This window comes from Xenopus laevis, chromosome 7S, assembly GCF_017654675.1.
Source record: "Xenopus laevis strain J_2021 chromosome 7S, Xenopus_laevis_v10.1, whole genome shotgun sequence".
NCBI classification, from domain to species: Eukaryota; Metazoa; Chordata; class Amphibia; order Anura; family Pipidae; genus Xenopus; species Xenopus laevis.
In genome coordinates this window covers 80,995,707-81,014,527 of record NC_054384.1, presented here as the reverse complement: position 1 = coordinate 81,014,527, position 18,821 = coordinate 80,995,707, and the positions used below count along the sequence as shown (strand labels likewise).

Here is an 18,821-nt window from a genome sequence, read left to right as displayed (position 1 = left end):
GTAAAGAGACATTCACATAAGTGTGAGTCTACTGATCATGTTACTGTCCCCTAGTGTTCCCCCTGCTGGCGGTTTTTCAATTGCTGACACAGTGTTCTCTTGTCTCCATCAGCTGTGAGTGTTAAAGGGTGACAACTGTGAAATTTAAAATTGAATGTGATTTATCTCATGGAAATATGGATATTTATAAATATAGTCAAATCCTTTCTGAAAATCAAGTTGCAAGTATTTCCCTCCGAGTAAACTTACTCCCTACATGCAGGAGTCACATACATGGCCAACTCTGGTTAGTATTAGCTAAGGTCAAATCAATATATTAAAGAGAGGAGATACAGATTTTTTTTTTAAAACTGTTAATAAAGGGTTAATATGATTTAGAAATAAAAGTGAATGCCAAAAAGACTGGGTTTCACGTTATTGCCCAGGCTGGTCTGCACTGACCATTCACAGGCACTATCCCACTACTGATCAGCACGGGGGCTTTGACCTGCTCCGTTTCCGACCTGGATCGGTTCACCCCTCTTTAGACAACCTGGTGATCCCAAGCTCCCCCAGAAACACCATATTGATACTGAACTTAGTGCAGACACCCGATCGACATGGCTCAGGGCAGACTAGAACTCCTGGACTCAAGCAATTAGAGATGTCGCGAACTGTTCGCCGGCGAACTTGTTCGCGCGAACATCGGGTGTTCGCGCTCGCCGGAAGTTCGCGAACGTCGCGCGACGTTCGCCATTTTGGGTTCGCCATTGTTGGCGCTTTTTTTTGCCCTCTCACCCCAGACCAGCAGGTACATGGCAGCCAATCAGGAAGCTCTCCCCTGGACCACTCCCCTTCCCTATAAAAACCGAAGCCCTGCAGCGTTTTTTCACTCTGCCTGTGTGTGCTGAAGAGATAGTGTAGGGAGAGAGCTGCTGCCTGTTAGTGATTTCAGGGACAGTTGAAAGTTTGCTGGCTAGTAATCGTTTTGATACTGCTCTGTTATTGGAGGGACAGAAGTCTGCAGGGGTTTGAGGGACATTTAAGCTTAGGTAGCTTTGCTGGCTAGTAATCTACCTTCTACTGCAGTGCTCTGTATGTAGCTGCAGTGGGCAGCTGTCCTGCTTCTGATCTCATCTGCTGACTGCTGCAATAACAGTAGTCCTTGTAAGGACTGCTTTTATTTATTTTTTTGTTGTTTTACTACTACTACTACTACTACTACTATAAGAGCCCAGTGCTATTAGTCTAGCAGTGTTGGGGAGTGGGACTGGTGTGCTAATCTGCTGCTCCTAGTAGTTCAGCAGCACCAACTTTAATTTTTTTTTTTAATATTCATTTTTTTTTTATTTTACTTTTTTTATTTTACTACCGCTGTAGTAGTGTATAAGTTGACCTTTTAGGCATTATTTGCCCTGTAGGCATTATTTGCACACTGTTTTCTTCAACCCGCCATCGAGCTGTGTGACCTTGTTCCCATTCTGTCTAAATATCCATAATATTACCGTCTCCAGAAAAAACACCGGAGTCACTTTTTTCAAGCAGCCATAATATATTTTACGTAATCCGTATCCACCGCTGTAGTAGTGTATACGTTGGCCTTGTAGGCATTATTTGCACACTGTTTTCTTCAACCCACCATCGAGCTGTGTGACCTTGTTCCCATTCTGTCTAAATATCCATAATATTACCGTCTCCAGAAAAAACACCGGAGTCACTTTTTTCAAGCAGCCATAATATATTTTACGTAATCCGTATCCACCGCTGTAGTAGTGTATACGTTGGCCTTGTAGGCATTATTTGCACACTGTTTTCTTCAACCCGCCATCGAGCTGTGTGACCTTGTTCCCATTCTGTCTAAATATCCATAATATTACCGTCTCCAGAAAAAACACCGGAGTCACTTTTTTCAAGCAGCATTCATATATTTTACGTAATCCGTATCCACCGCTGTAGTAGTGTATACGTTGGCCTTGTAGGCATTATTTGCACACTGTTTTCTTCAACCCGCCATCGAGCTGTGTGACCTTGTTCCCATTCTGTCTAAATATCCATAATATTACCGTCTCCAGAAAAAACACCGGAGTCACTTTTTTCAAGCAGCATTCATATATTTTACGTAATCCGTATCCACCGCTGTAGTAGTGTATACGTTGGCCTTGTAGGCATTATTTGCACACTGTTTTCTTCAACCCGCCATCGAGCTGTGTGAGCTTGTTCACATTTTGTCTAAATATTGATAATATTATCGTCTCTAGAAAAACCACTTGAGTTACTTTTTTCAAGCAGCATTCATATATTTTACGTAATCCGTATCCACCGCTGTAGTAGTGTATACGTTGACCTTGTAGGCATTATTTGCACACTGTTTTCTTCAACCCGCCATCGAGCTGTGTGACCTTGTTCCCATTCTGTCTAAATATCCATAATATTACCGTCTCCAGAAAAAACACCGGAGTCACTTTTTTCAAGCAGCATTCATATATTTTACGTAATCCGTATCCACCGCTGTAGTAGTGTATACGTTGGCCTTGTAGGCATTATTTGCACACTGTTTTCTTCAACCCGCCATCGAGCTGTGTGAGCTTGTTCACATTTTGTCTAAATATTGATAATATTATCGTCTCTAGAAAAACCACTTGAGTTACTTTTTTTCAAGCAGCATTCATATATTTTACGTAATCCGTATCCACCGCTGTAGTAGTGTATACGTTGACCTTGTAGGCATTATTTGCACACTGTTTTCTTCAACCCGCCATCGAGCTGTGTGACCTTGTTCCCATTCTGTCTAAATATCCATAATATTACCGTCTCCAGAAAAAACACCGGAGTCACTTTTTTCAAGCAGCATTCATATATTTTACGTAATCCGTATCCACCGCTGTAGTAGTATATACGTTGGCCTTGTAGGCATTATTTGCACACTGTTTTCTTCAACCCGCCATCGAGCTGTGTGACCTTGTTCCCATTCTGTCTAAATATCCATAATATTACCGTCTCCAGAAAAAACACCGGAGTCACTTTTTTCAAGCAGCATTCATATATTTTACGTAATCCGTATCCACCGCTGTAGTAGTGTATACGTTGGCCTTGTAGGCATTATTTGCACAGTGTTTTCTTCAACCCGCCATCGAGCTGTGTGAGCTTGTTCACATTTTGTCTAAATATTGATAATATTATCGTCTCTAGAAAAACCACTTGAGTTACTTTTTTTCAAGCAGCATTCATATATTTTACGTAATCCGTATCCACCGCTGTAGTAGTGTATACGTTGACCTTGTAGGCATTATTTGCACACTGTTTTCTTCAACCCGCCATCGAGCTGTGTGACCTTGTTCCCATTCTGTCTAAATATCCATAATATTACCGTCTCCAGAAAAAACACCGGAGTCACTTTTTTCAAGCAGCATTCATATATTTTACGTAATCCGTATCCACCGCTGTAGTAGTGTATACGTTGGCCTTGTAGGCATTATTTGCACACTGTTTTCTTCAACCCGCCATCGAGCTGTGTGACCTTGTTCCCATTCTGTCTAAATATCCATAATATTACCGTCTCCAGAAAAAACACCGGAGTCACTTTTTTCAAGCAGCATTCATATATTTTACGTAATCCGTATCCACCGCTGTAGTAGTGTATACGTTGACCTTGTAGGCATTATTTGCACACTGTTTTCTTCAACCCGCCATCGAGCTGTGTGAGCTTGTTCACATTTTGTCTAAATATTGATAATATTATCGTCTCTAGAAAAACCACTTGAGTTACTTTTTTTCAAGCAGCATTCAGATATTTTACGTAATCCGTATCCACCGCTGTAGTAGTGTATACGTTGACCTTGTAGGCATTATTTGCACACTGTTTTCTTCAACCCGCCATCGAGCTGTGTGACCTTGTTCACATTTTGTCTAAATATTGATAATATTATCGTCTCTAGAAAAACCACTTGAGTTACTTTTTTTCAAGCAGCATTCATATATTTTACGTAATCCGTATCCACCGCTGTAGTAGTGTATACGTTGACTTTGTAGGCATTATTTGCACAGTGTTTTCTTCAACCCGCCATCTAGCTGTGTGTATTATCGTTTCCAGAAAAACCAACTGAGTTTTTGTTGTTGTTGTTGTTTTTTTAAAAATAATGCCAGGCAAAGGCAGGCCGCCACGCAGAGGCCGTGCTAGGGGCCGTGCTGCTATGCAATCCTGTGGCCCTAGCAAATTGCCCAGTTTTAAAAAGCCAATGACCCTGAACTCCCAAAATGCTGAAGAGGTAGTTGACTGGCTTACACAGCACACCCCATCCTCTACCGTTTCTAACTTTACCACAACATCCTCCTCATCCTCCACTGCTATGGCCACCCCACGTAACACTTCCTCCACCACCGGTGCCCCTTCTTCACTGGGGTCAGAGGAGTTATTTTCCAATGAGTTTCTTGAACTGAGTAATGCGCAACCATTATTGCCAGAAGAAGATGAAGGAGATGAGGACCTTACACCAGATTTAATTCTGGCAGAGAACACGATAGAGATGGACATAATGAGTGATGAGGAGGAGGTCCCCGCTGCTGCTTCCTTCTGTGATGTGTCAGAAGAAATTGATGCATCTGAGGAGAATGATGATGAGGAGATTGATGTTTTGTGGGTGCCTAGTAGAAGAGAGCAAGAGGAGGGTAGTTCAGATGGAGAGACGGAGAGTCAGAGAGGCAGTAGGAGAATAAGACTTAGAAGAAGCAGGGAGGACAGCCCGCAGGGATCAGCAGGGCAACAACATGTATCGGCACCTGTGTTCAGCCGGCCAACGCACCCGCCATTGCCGCCAATACCGCCAACTCCGCCAACTTCTACTGTTACCGCCAGATCGCACACTTCCAAAAAGTCAGCAGTGTGGGATTTTTTTAATGTGTGTGCCTCTGACAAAAGCATTGTAATTTGCAATGAGTGCAGTCAGAAACTGAGCCTTGGTAAGCCCAACAGCCACATAGGTACAACTTCTATGCGAAGGCACATGAGCGGCAAGCACAAAGCACTTTGGGAGCAACACCTCAAAGGCAACAGGCAAACTAAAAGCCACACTCCTTCTGGTCCAGCATCTTACTGCTCTACCTCTGCTCTCCTTGACCCGTCTGAACCACCCTCCACTCCGCCTTCCACCTTGACCACCTGTTCCCATTCCCAGTCATCTGCCACCAGCCAAGTTTCTGTGAAGGCCATGTTTGAGCGTAAGAAGCCAATGTCTGACTGTCACCCCCTTGCCCGGCGTCTGACAGCTGGCTTGTCTGCACTCTTAGCCCGCCAGCTTTTACCATACCAGCTGGTGGACTCTGAGGCCTTCCGCAAATTTGTAGCAATTGGGACACCGCAGTGGAAGGTACCCAGCCGCAATTTTTTTTCTAAAAAGGGAATACCACACCTGTACCAACATGTGCAGAGCCAAGTTACCGCATCTCTGTCACTTAGTGTTGGGCCAAAGGTCCATATGACTACTGACGCATGGTCCTCCAAGCATGGTCAGGGCAGGTATGTCACCTACACTGCCCACTGGGTGAACTTGGTAATGGCTGGGAAGCAGGGAATGGGTAGCTCAACAACAACAGTGGAGTTGGTGTCACCACCACGGATTGCACGCGGTTCTGCCACCACCTCTACTCCTCCATCGCTCTCTACCTCGTCTTCTTCTTCTTCTTACTCTGCTGCTGGGTCCTCCTTCTCCTCCTCCACACCTGTGCACCCCCAGCTCCCCCTAGGCTATTCGACGTGCCAGGTACGCCGTTGTCACGCTGTCTTGGGGATGACGTGCCTGGAAAGCAAAAACCATACCGGATCTGTACTCCTGTCATCTCTGCAGTCACAGGCCGATCGGTGGCTGACCCCACACCAACTGCAGATCGGAAAAGTGGTGTGTGACAATGGAAGCAATCTGTTGGCAGCGTTGAGACTAGGCAATTTAACACATGTGCCCTGCATGGCACATGTGTTAAATTTAATAGTCCAACGTTTTGTCTCCAAGTACCCAGGATTCCAGGACGTTCTCACCCAGTCCAGAAAGGTGTCGGCCCATTTCAGACGTTCCTACACAGCCATGGCACGCCTTGCTGACATTCAGCAGCGCTACAACATGCCAGTCAGGCGTTTGATTTCTGACAGGAATTCAACGCTCCTTATGTTGGAACGTCTGCTGCAACAACAAAGGGCCGTCAACGAGTACCTTTTTGAACTGGGTGGTAGGACTGGATCTGCACAGCTGGGGATTTTTTTCCCCCGTTACTGGGTGCTTATGCGCGATGCCTGCAGGCTCATGCGACCTTTTGAAGAGGTGACAAATATGGTCAGTCGCACCGAAGGCACCATCAGCGACCTAATACCCTTCGCTTTCTTCCTGGAGCGTGCCGTGCGACGAGTGACAGATGAGGCTGTAGACCAGCGTGACGAGGAGCTGGAAGCGCACGATTTCTGGTCGGAATCACCAGAACGAACCCAGGCACCTGCTGCAACGCAGGGAGAGGTGCCAGAAGTGGAGTCAGAGGAGGAAGGTGGCTTTGTGGAGGAGGAGGAGGAGGACCAACAGGAGCAGGCTTCCCAGGGGGCTAGTGGTGACCTTTTGGGGACCCCTGGTCTTGTACGTGGCTGGGGGGAGGAGACCGTGGATGATGCAGTCCTTGATAATGAGGAAGCGGAGATGGATAGCTCTGCATCCAACCTTGTGAGAATGGGGTCTTTCATGCTGTCATGCCTGTTGAAGGACCCCCGTATCAAGAGGCTTAAGGAGAAGGACCTGTACTGGGTCGCAACGCTACTAGACCCTCGGTACAAGCATAAAGTGTCAGAAATGTTACCAACATACCACAAGTCCGAAAAGATGCGGCATTTACAAACCAGCCTGCAAAACATGTTGTACAATGCTTTTAAGGGTGATGTCACTTCAGGAACTCATCAACATTCCAGGGGCAGAGGTGCCAGTAATCCTGCCACGAGCACACCTGCAAGGACAAAGCCCTTTGGCCAGTCTGTAACGTCAGACATGCAAATGTTTTTCTGTCCAAGGCAGCGCCACAACCCTTCTGGATCCACCCTCAAAGAACGCCTCGACCGGCAGGTAGCGGACTACCTGGCATTAACTGCAGATATCGACACTCTGAGGAGCGATGAACCCCTGGACTACTGGGTGCGCAGGCTTGATCTGTGGCCAGAGCTGTCACAATTTGCCATGAACCTCTTGTCTTGCCCAGCCTCAAGTGTGCTCTCAGAAAGGACCTTCAGTGCAGCAGGAGGGATTGTAACTGAGAAGAGAACTCGCCTAGGTCACAAAAGTGTCGATTACCTGACCTTTATTAAAATGAATGAGGGGTGGATCTCGGAGGGTTACTGCACGCTGGAAGACTTGTTCTGACTTCTATGCAGCTGTCCTTCTCTTCAAGCCTCATGACTCCACACACAGCTGTCCTTTAGCGTCCTCCTCCTCCCTCCGCCACCGTTACAAACTAGGGTGCAAACCCTACTGGTTTAATTTTTTCTGGCCTCTGTGCTTCAGTGGCTGCAACCAAAAAAACTGGGCAAACAATGTCTACAAGGTCAACGTATGGCAAAAAATGACTATTTTCAGCATTTATATGGCATATTTTTTCTGGCAACTGTGCTTCAGTGGCTGCATCCAAAAAAATGCATATTTTCTGCATTTATATGGCATAATTTTTCTGGCCTCTGTGCTTCAGTGGCTGCAACCAAAAAAATGCATATTTTCTGCATTTATATGGCATAATTTTTCTGGCCTCTGTGCTTCAGTGGCTGCAACCAAAAAAATTTATGTTTTCAGCATTTATATGGCATAATTTTTCTGGCAACTGTGCTTCAGTGGCTGCGACCAAAAAAATGACTATTTTCAGCATTTATATGGCATATTTTTTCTGGCCTCTGTGCTTCAGTGGCTGCGGCCAAAAAAACTGGGCAAACAATGCCTACAAGGTCAACGACGTTGACCTTGTAGGCATTGTTTGCCCAGTTTTTTTGGCCGCAGCCACTGAAGCACAGAGGCCAGAAAAAATATGCCATATAAATGCTGAAAATAGTCATTTTTTGCCATACGTTGACTCAACGTATATGGCAAAAAATGACTATTTTCAGCATTTATATGGCATATTTTTCTGGCAACTGTGCTTCAGTGGCTGCGACCAAAAAAATGCATATTTTCTGCATTTATATGGCATAATTTTTCTGGCCTCTGTGCTTCAGTGGCTGCAACCAAAAAAATTTATATTTTCAGCATTTATATGGCATAATTTTTCTGTCAACTGTGCTTCAGTGGCTGCGACCAAAAAAATGCATGTTTTCTGCATTTATATGGCATAATTTTTCTGGCCTCTGTGCTTCAGTGGCTGCAACCAAAAAAGTTTATATTTTCAGCATTTATATGGCATAATTTTTCTGTCAACTGTGCTTTAGTGGCTGCGACCAAAAAAATGCATATTTTCTGCATTTATATGGCATAATTTTTCTGGTCTCTGTGCTTCAGTGGCTGCAACCAAAAAAATTTATATTTTCAGCATTTATATGGCATAATTTTTCTGGCAACTGTGCTTCAGTGGCTGCGTCCAAAAAAACTGGGCAAACAATGTCTACAAGGTCAACGTATGGCGAAAAATGACTATTTTCAGCATTTATATGGCATATTTTTTCTGGCAACTGTGCTTCAGTGGCTGCGTCCAAAAAAACTGGGCAAACAATGCCTACAAGGTCAACGTATGGCAGTTGTTTAAAGAGAACAGTAGATTACTAGCCAGCAAAGCTACCTAAGCTAAAATGTCCCTCAAATCCCTGCAGACTTCTGTCCCTCCAATACAGAGCAGTATCAAGCAGATTACTAGCCAGCAAACTTACTATCATCTGTCCCTGAAATCACTAACAGCTCTCCCCCTACACTATCTCTTCCAAGCACACACAGGCAGATTTTTCAGATACATTTTTGCCCTTGATCCCCCTCTGGCATGCCACTGTCCAGGTCGTTGCACCCTTTAAACAACTTTAAAATCATTTTTCTGGCCAGAAATGTCTTTTCTAGATGTTAAAGTTCGCCTTCCCATTGAAGTCTATGGGGTTCGCGAACCGTTCGCGAACCGCTCGCGTTTTTGCGCAAGTTCGCGAATATGTTCGCGAACTTTTTTTCCGACGTTCGCTACATCCCTACAAGCAATCCCTCAGCCTTAGCCTCCCAGACAGCAGGATTACAGGCACGCGCCACTGTGCCCGGCAGGACCAAAAGCCTTTTCATTGTAACTAGAATCTGGACATATGGGTGTGGATTCTGTCATTATGGTAATCGAGTGACTCCTGCTGACTTGATGAATTTCAGAGCCTTGTGCAATAGCAAAACAAAGGATACTATATATGCTGGGTTGGTCTCCACACAGGGAGAAACTGAATATAACAGGGAATAACTGAATATAAATAAATAAATATACTCACGATAAATCCGTATACGTTGCCTGGGTGCACACATCAAATCTTGCATATAAACCTCCACCGAAGAAGCCGCACTCAGGACTTATCACAAAAATATAAATACTTTATTCAAAAACCAACGTTTCGGCTGCAACTCAGCCTTTGTCAAAGTATATATATATATATATATATATATATATATATATATATACATAAAAATATACAATCTATCGTATAATCAGGCCAGTTAAGAGCCGAATTTTTGTTTTTTAAAATGGAAATTGGCTCTTCTAGTGCAGAGAGCGCAATAGCATTTACTGCACTAGCAATGCGGCCCCTCCTCGACCCACTCCGACGCTACAAGTTAGAAGCTCGGAGAGGGAGGGGGGCAGCAGATGGCAGCAGCCCCTGAAACGCGCCTGAATATAATTATATTCAACTGGCCCATATTGAAAATGATATACTTATAAACAACATGTTCTGGTGTCTGAAAGTACTATTTAAAACTTAAAGGGATACTGTCATGGGGAAATATTTTTTTTCAAAATGAATCAGTTAATAGTGCTGCTCCAGCAGAATTCTGCAGAATTTCCCAGCTGTCCCAAGTCATGTGACTTGTGCAGGCACAAGTCACATGACTAGGGGCAGCTGGGAAATTGACAATATGTCTAGCCCCATGTCAGATTTCAAAATTGAATATAACAAAACCTGTTTGCTCTTTTGAGAAATGGATTTCAGTGCAGAATTCTGCTGGAGCAGCACTATTAACTGATGTGTTTTGAAAAAAAACGTTTTCTCATGACATTATCCCTTTAAAGAGACATTCACATAAGTGTGTGTCTACTGATCATGGTACTGCCCCCTACTGCCGAAACTTCATATCTACCCAACCTCACCAGTTTTCAATGTTCCCCCTGCTTTTGGTTTTTCACATGTGGACACATACCCGCACAGTGCTCGCTTGTCAGCAGTGCTGCATCAGCTGTGTCTGTGAGCGCATTACAGGGTTAAAACTGGGAAAATTAAAATTGAATAGGAGCTTTATCTCATGGAAATAAGGATCTTTCCAAATATAATAAATTAAACATTCTGTATCCTTTCTGAAAATAATGAAGTTATTTTCAGAGTAAACTTGCTCCCTACAAGCAGGAATCACATATATATATATATATATATATATATAGTCAACTCTGGTTATCAGGTCAAATTAATTTATTAGTGAGACGAGATATAGATTTGTTTTGTTTTTTTTGTAAAAACTTAAGAACCCATTAATAAAGGGCTAAAATAATTTAGAAATAAAAGTTAATGCCAAAAAGACTGCATTTCATTTTAATTCATTATATTGTGCACTGACCATTCACAGGCGCTTTCCCACTACTGATCAGCATGGGGGTTTTGACCTGCTCCATTTCCGACCAGACCAGTTTACCCCTCTTATACAACCTGGTGATCCCAAGCTCTGGCAAGTTGTGGGTGTGGCTTATTTCAGTATCCTAATTGAAAGACCCCTGCTGATTAATAGATGAATTACAGAGCATTGCACATTTGGAAAATAAAGTATTATTGGTTTGACATTTTGTCCCTTGACTGAAGACAACTGTGAATATACATGTATATATTAGTCCCAAAGTGCCTGCACTCTGCTTGAATTTGAGGTGCAAGATCAAAATATTTAGCAGGTAGAACCATGGTAAAATATGCATCTGGTTAGTGTTTTAAACCTTTTAATTTTACTAATAATATTCAAAGGACATAAAGCATTTTTGGGAACATTGGGAGAACATTTTTGCAAAATCCAAGAAAACATAATGTAAAGAAGGGAAAAGCGTCCATTGAAATGCTTTATAAATTGGCGGAGGGAAATGCAAAAACTTGAAATTTGGGTATGTAAAATGAAGCTTCCCTGTACTTTTATTATAACAACATAATTACAGTATCTATGGTATAGAAATAGTCTACAGTATGTTTATGCCCCAATAACCAGTGTTGTAAATTATATTCTTAGAAATGTCACGTTCTGATGTCTGAAATTGTCATTTATAAATTAAAGAGACAGTGACATTAGTGTGTGAGCCTATTGATGATGGCAGTGCCCCTGCTGCTGATATTTCTAATGTGCCTATGAGCACTGTTGCAGGATTCTCATGAAAATCAAGTTACTCTTCAGTATTCTCCTCTCAGCAAACATGCTCCCTGCAGGAGTCACATACAATTCTGTTTATTATAAGATAAGGTAAAATGAAAATGCTATAGAGAGAAAAGATAAACATTTGTATTTTTGTAAGAAAAAACATATGAAATTGTTTAGTAAGGTTCAGAAATTAAAGTGAATGCCAAAAAGGTTGGGTCCCACTTTATCACCCAGGCTGGTTTGCACTGACCATTCACAGGCACTAGCCCACTACTGATCAGCACGGGGGCTTTGACCTGCTCCGTTTCCGACCTGGATCGGTTCACCCCTCTTTAGACAACCTGGTGATCCGAAGCTCCCCCAGAAACACTGTATTGATACTGAACTTAGTGCAGACACCCGATCGACATGGCTCAGGGCAGACTAGAACTCCTGGACTCAAGCAATCTCTCAGCCTTAGCCTCTCAAACAGCAGGATTACAGGCACGCGCCACTGTGCCCAGCAGGATCAAAAGCCTTTTCACTGTAACTAGAGCCTCTCAGATATGTGGGTGTGGCTTACAGTATATTAAGATGATTGACCTGTGATGACATTACAGAGCATTGTGCATTAGCAAAATAAAAGATTATTGGTTTGACATTTGTCCCCTCCCAGTGATATCATTTCTGTGACATGACTCATTGGAACTTGTGCATTATAATAAAAAATGTACCCCCCCCCCGTTGTATAATATGAGGGTTTAAGGAGACACCTCAGAGATTCATGACCTGTATAGAAGAACTTAGCCTTTGGCCTTGTGCCTTTTAATGGTGATTGAACCCCTTGGTGACTTGTATCTATATAATAAACAAAAGCCATGAATATCCTGTAAATGATATCCCTATAAACAGCTCTTAGTGATGACAGCAGATATAAACAGATATACCAGGAATGGTATAAAAGAACTTGTGCCTTTACAGTGATGGAATGCCTTGGTGATTTTTAATATCCTTATATTTTACAAAATGGGTGCATTATTGCCTACATAATCTTATATATTCCTATGACATATATTGGAAATTATATTATTATAAACATCACATTCTGGTGTCCTCTCCTGTTCCTTCTTCTATTTTCTGGATCTCATTTAGCAGTTGCAGCACAGAGCAACCCAAAAGGAATTGGACATAACTCGTTTGAATTTGTACTGACCACCACCCCCTTCTTCTATTTGGAATACATTATCTTATATATTCCAATGACATATATATTGGAAATTATATTATTATAAACATCACATTCTGATGTCTGAAAGCATCATTTATAACTTAAACTGGCCATAGACGCAAAGATCCTATCATACGAATCGAGGATTCTTACGATTTTCGGACCGTGTGTGGAGAGTGCAGACATTTTTCGTCCAGCAGAGATCGGTCGTTTGGTCGATCGGACAGGTTTGATTTTGTCCCGACCGTCCCGCTGGAGCCCATTGTGCTCTCATCGTAATCCGATTGTTCGGCCATAGGGCCGAACGTTCAGATTACCCCCGATATAGCCATGCCCGTAAGTGGCATATCGGAGAAAGATTAGCACGTTTGGTGATGTCGCCAAAGGAGCAGATCTTTGCGTCTATGGCCACCTTTAAAGAGACATTCACATGCAGGCAGACTGCTGATCATGGCCCTGTTGCAGAAGATTTGCAGCAAAGTGTTATCTCTGCTGGCAGTTTTACACACAGCGACACCCATACAGCAGTCTCTCACCTTCATCAGCAATACCTGAAGAAAATCTGCAATATTTGGTATTATATGTATAGTTGAAGGATATGTTAACCTTTAAAATAAGGACATTTTTAAAAGTGATCACTGCTATTCTAAGCACTTTTGCAATTTACATTCATAGTTTTTAAAAGATATTTAGGAAAATATGCTGGTTAGTGTTCAACCTTAATCCAGTCAAAAGAAAGAAAGAGGACTGTTCTGATGTTCCTCTGTTTAGGAAAGAAATCAGAAACCACATATAGAAAAAAATTATAAACACTGGACAGTAACCCCTGGCAACCAATCAAATGTTTGCTTTCATTGATGTACCTGCAGCTGCCTGAGAAACCAACATGGTTCCCACACAAAAGCAATGAAATGTGTTTCTATTGAAATGCATGCTGAAACAGCCGTGCATTTTTATGCAGTTTTTAAAGATTGAAACCTTTTGGATGAGCGACACTGGAAGCAACATCCAGGTGGTTATGGAACTCCTCAGTAACTTATAATATCTTTATATTTTACAAGAGGGGGTACATTATTCACTATATAAACTATCTTGTGCGATCCATTGCCTATACCATACAATGAGGACTATTTGGTTGGCAGACAAAAGAGCAGAAAGTTGCTTATGATTTCCTAATAACTGGCACAAAGTACATTTTCATTTCCTACTTATTAGAGAGAGAGGGAGAGTGAGGAAGAGACAAGGGGAAGGAGCTGCCTTCCAAATACAAACACAACACTGTCTGTAGGTTTTGTGATTCTGGCTCTACTCTCTGCTTTGCTTTGTATGCTCAGCAGTGAATACAGAGGGTGATATTAACTTTAGCAAGCAGTGTGGAGAGCCATCCGATTGGTTAGGAGCCCCAGTGCACCCGTGGGAGAGGAGGAGGACCCAGGGAAGTCCCTGACTTTGGAGCCAAATACACAGGTTACAGACAGAGCTAAAAGGAGCCCTGCTGCAGCAGCCAGCCAGAGGCTGAGAGAGACAACAGGGAGAGTGAAAGGACAGCATGCAATGTGACAGAGCTGCAGTGCTAAGTGAAACTGTGTTTTGTGCTCAGCTATAAAGATTTGTGTTTCAGCCTAGAAGGAACAATTGCCCTGCATTCCGTTCAGCAGTCGGATGCCAGTTAGGGCTGTCTCCCACGATCTGGGCAGGGGGGTGAGCCATTAAATCAGAGGGGTGGGCCAGTGACATTGCAGTCAAAGCATGAGCTGTCATGGGGCGGGGCTATGATGTGGCAATCAGCTATTGGCTGATCGCCATGTCAATCAAGGGAGATCCTGCCCTTTTTTCCTTATTTGGAAAACCGGGCAGACTGTCTTGACCCGGGCAGCCCTGAAAACTGGGCTGTCCGGGTCAAATCTGGACAGGTGGCAACCTTAATGGCAGTTGCAACCATTGTGTGTTCCCGGACAGGTGTTTCTCTTGAGCCTGCCACGTGGGAGCTACAGCTTGTATCCTAAAGGAATAAAGAGCTCTGGGGAAAACGGATATTTCATGTGAACTGAACTGTGTTGTCCACTGAGTGGAGAGAGACTGTGCTAGTTACTAGACAGAACCACATTTCCCCAGTAGGTGGAGGCACTGCACTGTAAATCCCAGTTTCCAGTATCTTTCATACACATTGGGGTAAATTTATCAAAGATTGAAGTTCCGCCACTAGAGTGAAATTCCGCAGCTCACACTTCATTTCTATGGGATTTTGAAAGGCATATTTATCAATGGGTGAAAGTGAAAGTTCACCCTTTGATAAATACGCCTTTAAAAATCCCATAGAAATGAATGGAAAGTGGCGGAATTTCACTCTAGTGGCGGAACTTCACTATTAACTTCACTCTTTGATAAATATACCCCAAGGAGTAGAAGGAAAGACTGAAGGAAACAAAATGTAAATAACAAATATAGTGTGAGTAAAGTCTAATTTGCGCAACTAACATCACAAAAAAGAATTTGCAATTATTTTTTAGGGTGACAGGTCCACTTTAATGGTGAAAGAATGGTGGGCTGCATTGGATGCAGAGAAGCCACACAAAAACCACTTCTCATAAACTAGCATTGAAATCTGGCTGGCACAAGTACTTGTTATGTAATTATAGTAGTATGGGGAGTAAGATTTATAGGCTCTTAATATCTTTTGATGGTAAAAGCATACCTGCCAACATTTGAAAGATGGAAGGAGGAACAAAAAGATCTGCTGTGTGCAGCGAGGTCAAAATTTTGTGGCCATGCCCATTTTATGACAAAATTTGGTAGGTTATTAAAGTTTGAGCACATTTCTGGGAGTTTTAGGGAAATGGTTTGTGTTATAACAGTTTTGCTAAAGAAGGTGAAATTACCCTTTAAAGGAGAACTAAACACCCCTAATAATAAAGTAAGCGAAGCTGAGCTCATGGGCGCCATCTCTGGCTCTTCTGTATTCTTCGGTAAGTGAACACCGTAATGACACATGCGCATGAGCACATGCTCCAAAAGTGCAGTAAATTGCCGAAGAATACAGAAGAGCCAGAAGATGGCACCCATGAGCTCTGCTGCACTTACTCTGCACCTATACATGATTAATGAATTAGGGGCACTTTCAGGGGTAATCACCTATGCGGGGGGGGAGTAGAGAGGGGGGACTATGTAGGGCAGTGGGTAGGGTTTTTTTTATTATTGGGGGGTTAAGTTCTCCTTTAAACCACTTTTAAAAGTCATAGGTTAATGCACAAGTCACCGTGGTAGTGGCAATTTTAACACAAAAAAACCCCTGAATAACTGTATTGAAGCAGGTGTTCCAACTATGGGGCAAATTCACTAAAGTGGCTAACAGTAGCACAAATTCAACAACGTGACGTCATTCGCCCTGGCGAAACTTCACCTGACGAAGTGCGGCGAAGCCAACGCTGACGCAACTTCGAAGGTAATTAAATCTGCCCCTATGTCTGATGTGCTTTTCAAGGGCAGTATTAAAGGACAAGGAAAGTCTAAAATAGAATACGGCTAGAAATGCTGTATTTTGTATAATAAACATAAGCATGAACTTACTGCACCACAAAGCTGCATATCCTTTGTTCAAAACCACGGCTATAGTACTAAATAGGGCTGCTGTATAAATTTTTATTTACAGCATTCCTAAGTAACCTTGGTTCTGTTTCTTTTTGTCCCAGCTTACATACCTTGGCTTCATTCTGCTTCTGGTGTGCTGCCAGACTGATACATCATTAGAACATACAGTTTGCAACGCATGCATTTTTCTTTCAGGCCTGTAACAAAGTGCTGGACAGATATGTATGGGTTAAAGGATACATGTAGAGCCTAGAGTTGCCATGTGGCTAGTATTTTATCAGCAGACCATTAAAAAATGATGCTCTATGCCAATGTTATTAATAGGAAAGAAATTATAAAGATACTTTAAGGCTATAGTAAATGGAGTGGCACCTTTACTCAAAGCTTTACCAATATGTTTACTCCGGCTGAGACATATTACTCTCAAGTGTGGGCCCTCACAACGGTGTGGAGCCAAGGTGTAAAGCAATTTAAATCTGTAGTATTTCTAAAGAATGGGAGCCAGTGGTTCTTATAATATGAACCAGAACTGATTTATTTAGAGTAATACACAAATGAGATTACTGAGATCATATAGAGCACCATCATTGAATAGTCAGTACATACAAACAGAACTATGAGTAGAGCATTGCATTCAATAGACATGTGTAAGAGAAATATCATACAGTCTTCCCAGAGTTTCTCTTCCTTGGGGGACTCCTCTTTGAGTGGAATTCCAGATGGAAAACTATCTAGTTCCTAAAACCTGCAAACTAGCTCCCTTTCTAGGCAACAATGCCCATGGGGAGCTAGTCCCTTTCTAACACTCCTTGTTGGAGCCAAATGCTGCTCATCTCAGTTGCTCTGATCCTGGCTATCTTTAATAGAGAGACATATGTCAGGAGATAGTTACCACTTACTGAATACTCCACTAAGTTGGGGTTCCACCCTCCACTCCTTCCCTTGGGGAAGTCTCTGGCAGAAGGCTCTTTGAACCGCGAGGCTTCATTTTTTTATTTTAATCCACTGTCTTGTGGTTAAACTGGGAATAACTCTGGGTCATGCTTTGACCACAGAAGATGAGTATTACTCCCTCCATAAAATAAAATATTGGTCAAACTTTCGGGGGATTGCACAATAATTGAGCATCAGTCCCCTACAATACAAATATACGAAAGCTGACATTTTTGGTGGCACTCCTTATGTACAGCGCCATGGTATGGAAATACAAACTATTAAATGAAAAGGCAGCCATTCATATATAGATTAAGTACTGATTCATATGCAGTATGGTACTAAGCAAATCCTACTGAAGCAATAGTGGATTCATGGGAACTATTCTGTTACATATACAGAATATTCATAATAATGTTTAACCCATAAATTATTTACATTTAGCTCTATAGAATTAGACAGAAAAATGTTGCTGGTGTTTTAGCACTGGCAACAGGAATTGCATAAATGCATAGGTTCCCTGAGGTCTATATTTGTCATAAATAGGTATGAAAAAAAGATTCTGATTATTACATTGCATTTATCTCAGAATGTTTATACAATGACAAAGAAACCTGTCTACAGGTAAATGTGAACTATTTACCTTAGGCAAATACAGCAACTTGTGCTTCCGTGTTTGCTTTTCAACCTTCAGCCTGTAGATGGCAATGCAGGGAACAGAATGTCTAGCACTCAGCTATTTCCCAGTACCTTTCAAGCTCAGGATTCTGCATTTCCCTTCCTGTTTAGAGGAGCCATGGAGCAGTGCATTGTGAGAGCCAATTGAGTGACTGACATGGGGTAAATGGTCCATTCTGCTTCTGATTCTTCCAGATTTAATTTAAAGGAGAGGCCATTGCCATTTTGGGGGGTGTAGCCCCCCTTTGCTATTTTCCTGCTCATGGCTGAGACCAAAATCATCTACCATATAGATGAAGAAGAAACCCCATATCTGGTGAAACTGCCTGTTCCTCCTGAGAAAGTGACCTTAGCAGATTTTAAAAATGTCCTCAGCAACAGACCTGTGCATCATTACAAATTCTTCTTCAAGTCCATGGACCAGGATTTTGGGTAAGCCCTTCTCCTCTCTGGGAAGCTGTGTCTGTGCCATAATAATCTGCTTGCAGTGCTTTCATGTTGTTCCAACCTGTGTCATTCAGCTACCCAGGCTACTAAGGAGGGGGCCCTTTTTGTGCTGGGAATGGCTAGTGCCCATCAGTGCAGTTGTGTTGGGTGCAGAATCTGTTCATGTTTATAGATCTGTGCAGCTTCCCATGGGTGTGTATGTAGAGTGGCATGATGCATTACAAAGCCAGATAATGTACAATAATATATAAGAAACAGGGGGTTAATCCTCCCAGTGTTGCTGCTTCTTAGGGTTTTCTAATGTAAATCAGGATTAAATGTCGATTAGAATGTCAATTCTCAGGTGGCAGAAAATTTGGCATTGATATGGACGGCACATATTTGTTGATCACTGAAGCCTTTATCTGCTGCAGAACCTCTCAGTGAGC

General features: G+C 42.5%; 1 long non-coding RNA gene across 1 annotated transcript; it reads right to left on the bottom strand.

The window, feature by feature from the left end:
• Positions 1-530: 530 nt before the first annotated feature.
• LOC121396500 lies at positions 531-9,223 on the bottom strand. The gene is made up of 3 exons (XR_005963071.1): positions 9,153-9,223; positions 5,220-5,222; positions 531-628 (listed from the first exon to the last, which is right to left on the bottom strand). It is a non-coding gene; the product is annotated as an uncharacterized LOC121396500 (long non-coding RNA).
• Positions 9,224-18,821: the final 9,598 nt, after the last annotated feature.